This window comes from Indicator indicator, chromosome Z, assembly GCF_027791375.1.
Source record: "Indicator indicator isolate 239-I01 chromosome Z, UM_Iind_1.1, whole genome shotgun sequence".
Classification (NCBI taxonomy): domain Eukaryota; kingdom Metazoa; phylum Chordata; class Aves; order Piciformes; family Indicatoridae; genus Indicator; species Indicator indicator.
Genome location: NC_072053.1, coordinates 444,101 through 449,100, shown reverse-complemented (window position 1 = coordinate 449,100; position 5,000 = coordinate 444,101).

The following is a 5,000-nucleotide window of genomic DNA, read 5'->3' as shown; positions in this document are numbered from 1 at the left end:
TTCTTCGTTTTGTTTTTTCCCCAGTGGGGGGGGGGGGGGGGACCCAGAGATTTATTTTTTCGTGGGGACCAAAAAACCCAATGTTTACCTTTAAAAACTTTTTATTTTTTCAGGTTTCGGATGAGGTGGTATATCTGTTTCTTATTTTTGGGTTGGGGGGATTTATTCACTCTGGGGTAACTTTGTCGGGGATTTGTTCTTGTTGAAATTTTTTTTTTTTTTAAAGGGGGGAAAAGGGTGAATTTTGGGTTATTGGTTTTTTTTTGGGGGGATGGGGTTTGTTTGGCTTTTGTTGGTGTTTGGTGGGGTTATCTTTTTGTTTTTTTGTTTTTTGCTATTGCGGGCAACGGGAAAAACTAAAAGGTTCGGGGAAAACCGCAAAATGATAAAGGGGGGGATAACAGGGCAGAGGAGCAAAATACTTCAGTAAAAGGTATTCAGTTAGCTGCTGAATGTTGGTTTTCAACCCCCCAATCCACAGTCAGGAATAAAAAAAAAAGGGGGGAAAAAAATTCACTTTAACTTGCCAGGTCTTGCAGGTTTGTTTTTGGGGTTTTGTTTTTGTTGGGGGGTTTTGGGGCTTGGGGTTTTGTTTTTGTTTGTGGTTTTTTGTTTTGTTTTTTTTTTGTTTGTTTTTTGTTTTTTTTGGTTGTGTGGTTTTTTTTTTGTTTTTTTGTTGGTTTTTTGTGTTTGGTGGGTTTGTGGTTTTTTGTTTTTTTTTTTTTTTGTTTGTTTTTTGTTGTTTTTTTTTTTTTTTTTTTTTTTTTTCGGTGTAATGGGTGTTGTTCTGCCCTTCCATTTTATTAAGGAGGGTTCTCCCCTTTATTCTCAGTGGGCTCTGTGGCAAGGCCAGCCCCGTCCGAAGGTGTCCATTAAATTATGGGGAAGGGGATAGGGGATACCAGGTTATTTCACACACCGGCTAGCCTTACTTCTGCTTCAGGGCCAAAAACTTCCCAAATTATCCCAAATTTTCTATCTGATGGCCCAGGGACCCCAGGGGGAGGGGAATTTAAGGGACCTGTTACTTTGATAGCAGCCTTTTTTTTCGGGGGGTTTACTTTTTTTTTTCATCTTACGTTTTGGTTTTTTTTCTTTAGTTCTCATTAAAAGGGGAGCCCCACTTTTTTTCTTTCCTTTTTCACTGGATTTTATCACAACTTGTCTTTGTTGTCACTTTTCAATTTCACCAGTTCTTCCTGGGAGGAGGGGAAAAAAAAAAAAACAAAAAAAAAAAAGACAGACCAAAAACCCCCAACCCATAAATTTTCTCACAACTTGGGGGGTGGGACAGGGGCAGAAGGGAAAATAAAAAACTTATAAAATAAAGTTGTGAGGGCCTAGGTTTTTTTATTCTTTCCCCTCTCTTTTTTCTTAAATTCTCCCCCCCTCCCCCACCCCGCCTTGGGTGCAAATCTTTATTGTTTAATGGCAAGGGAGTTGATTTGTTTGCTTAAACCGGAACAAGGTTTCACTTGAGTGAGGAGTATGGGGACCTAGAGGGGTGGGGGGGACAACTTCCAGCCGTATTGAGGGGGGAAAAGGTAAAAAATTAAATGAGATGGGACACAGTGAGAAACACAAAATCTCTTTTCCCTCTCTCTTTGTTTTTTTTTTTTTTTTTTTTTTTTTTTTTTTGTTGTGTGTATTCGTGGCGGGCTCGGGTCTCCACCCCCAAAACTGGGTTTTTCTCAGAGAGGGCATCTAATGATTACCACTTTAGGAGATTGTTCATTTTGGAGGGGATCATTCGCACTTTTTTTCTATCCAAGGAAGTATAAGGGATGTGGGGACAGGTTTTGTTATTCAGTGGGCGTTTGTGAGAGGTCTTTGTTATGATAATTCCCTTTTCTTTTTCTCCCCATAAATTACACCATCCCCTAAAATAAAGACCCCCCTGGTTCTTAAAGGCGTGACTCTTTCCCTGCATGGGGCTCTGGGGTCCATTTTTTCTTGTTCCGGTGGTGTCCCACAATAAATTCCCATACTTCATGTCATTTAAAACCATATTTTAATGATTCTTTTCTTTTCTTTTTTTCTTTCTATCTTTTTTTTTTTTTTTTTTTTCCCATTAGAAATGGTTCTGGTGTGGGTTTTTGGGGGGGGTTTTTTGTTTTGTTTGTGTTGTTTTTGCGGGGGGTTTTCCCCCACTCCCCCTTCCCTTTTCCCCTTTATTTTCCCCCCCCCACTTTTTATTCTTTTTTTTCTCATGTCTCCAGAAATTTCTTCATTAACTTTTTGTTTCCTTGCTGGAACCACCCACATCACACCAACTTCCACAACCAAAAACCCCCGCAAATCCCATATTCCCTCGGTGGCCACTTCTTAAAAAAAGGCCCCACCCACCCCACAAGGGAAATAGCGGGGTGGTGTGGGGGAAAAATTTCCCCTGCTTACGTTCTTAGCAACAAAATGTATTTCTTTATCTTCCAAATTTTTCGTTTTGTATTGTCAACCAACCCCCACATATTATTAAAATGTACTTCCCAGGCCTATAAAATCTAAAAAAAAAAAATTACAAACCAAAAGACTACCCCCCCCCCCACTCCCCCCCCCCCCCCGCCCCCCCCCTCCCCTCCCCAACCATACCCCCCCCCCAGACTCGGGGGAAAGGGGGGGGGGGGGGGCCTTTTCTCTTTGATAACCTTCTCTTTCCCCCCCAACACAACCCCACCCATGGGGCAAAAGGGCCGGGGGGCTGTACTTCTGCCCCACCATGCCACACCCACCAGGGACCATACCGGGCAGGGGTGATTTGATTAACCCAACCCACAGCGAAGGGGGGGGGGGGGGGGGGGGGGGGGAGAACACCCCTCCCAGGGTGGGGATGGGGGGGGGGGGGTGGGGACGGGCCTGGGGCCCCCCCCCACCCCCCCTTACCTTGCCACTCTCGCGGTTTGTTTACGGGGCCCCCCCGGTTAAGGAGGGGTGAGGCCCCTGGCTTTGGGGGGGACGGTGGGAGGAGGTTCCCCCTTGGGGGGAAGGGGGGGGGGGGGGGGAGGTGGGGGGAACAAAGGGGGGGGGGAAAATTGGGGGCCGAACGTTTTTGTATTCTTTCCACCGGGATATTACCCCTGAACCCTGTGGCTGGGGGGGCCACTCCAGTTTGTGCTGCGGTTTGGAATGGGGGTTTTGGCAGATTTTTTTCACCCACTTCCTCCCTACCCCACCCCCAGGAGTTGGGAGGGGGTTTACAATTTTTTATGGTGGTCCCCTCTCCAAAATTTTTTGCCTTCTCTAGCTCCCCGGATTTAGGGTAGGCGGGGGGCCAAAAAAGCAAGTGGAAGCACCCCTTGGGAAGGGCCCCCTTTTTTTGGGGGGCGACGGGTTGGAGGGAGGGAAGGAGGTAGGTTTGGTTTTCCATTTGGCTGGGGTGGGCGGGAATAACATTCTGCAACAAAAAAAAACCGGCTGTGGAGGCTTTTGCTGTGGCCAAAATAAAAAAATGGTTCTGGGTCCTTTTTTCTTTGCAGGGAATCGGTAAAAAAATAATAGAAAAAAAAAAGAAAAAGAAAGAAAAAAAAAAAAAAAAAAAACAAAAATAAAAAAAAAAAAAAATAAAAAATAAAAAAAAAAAAAAAAATAAAAATAAAAAAAAAAAAAAAAATAAAAAAAAAAAAAAAAAAAAAAAAAAAAAAAAAAAAAAAAAAAAAAAAAAAAAAAATAAAAAAAAAAAAAAAAAAAAAAAAAAAAAAAAAAAAAAAAAAAAAAAAAAAAAAAAAAAAAAAAAAAAAAAAAAAAAAATAAAAAAAAAAAAAAAAAAAAAAAAAAAAAAAAAAAAAAAAAAAAAAAAAAAAAAAAAAAAAAAAAAAAAAAAAAAAAAAAAAAAAAAAAAAAAAAAAAAAAAAAAAAAAAAAAAAAAAAAAAAAAAAAAAAAAAAAAAAAAAAAAAAAAAAAAAAAAAAAAAAAAAAAAAAAATAAAAAAAAAAAAAAAAAAAAAAAAAAAAAAAAAAAAAAAAAAAAAAAAAAAAAAAAAAAAAAAAAAAAAAAAAAAAAAAAAAAAAAAAAAAAAAAAAAAAAAAAAAAAAAAAAAAAAAAAAAAAAAAAAAAAAAAAAAAAAAAAAAAAAAAAAAAAAAAAAAAAAAAAAAAAACAAAAAAAAAAATAAAATAAAAAAAAAATAAAAAAAAAAAAAAAAAAAAAAAAATAAAAAAAAAAAAAAAAAAAAAAAAAAAAAAAAAAAAAAAAAAAAAAAAAAAAAAAGAAAAAAAAAAAAAAATAAAAAAAAAAAAGACAAAAAAACCACACAAAAAAAAAAAAAACAATAAAATGTGAAAAAAAAAAAAAAGAATAAAAAAAAAAAAAAAAAAAAAAAAAAAAAAAAAAAAAAATAAAAAAAATAAAAAAAAAAAAAAAAAAAAAAAAAAAAAAAATATAATAAAAAAAAAAATAAATAAAAAAAAAAATAAAAATAAAAAAAAAAAAGAATTAAAAAAAAAAAATAAAAGAAAATAAAAAAGAAAATAAAAAAAATAAAAAAAAAATAAAAAAAAAAAAAAAAAAAAAAAAAAAAAAAAAAAAAAAAAAAATAAAAAAAAAAAAGAAAAAAAAAAAAAAATAAAAAAATAGAAAAAAAAAAAAAAAAAAAAATATAAAAGGAGAGGAAAGATTAAAGAGATGGGAAAAGGGGGGAAAACAAGAAGGGATGGGGGGACCACGGTGGGGGGATTTGTAGTTTTTACCCCCGGACCCTTCCCCCCCAAACCCAAAGGGACTAAGCCTTTTGGATTGGATGGAGAAATTTTATGCCCGGGGTTATTGAAGGGAGGCCCGCCCGGGAGGGGAAGCAATATCGCTTCAGTCCCCCCGGGGGGGACAAATGTGGGAAGAAAGGGAGGTGAAGGAGTACGAGGGAGGGAGCTGGCATCCGCACCCTCCCCGGGGCCATTTCTGTTTTCTTGGGAGGGGGAAAAGGGGGAGGCGAGAAAAAGAGGGACGTGTTGAGGGGGGACGGGGCAGGGGTAAATAAAAAAATCTGTGATTCGGAAGCTTGGGGTTGTG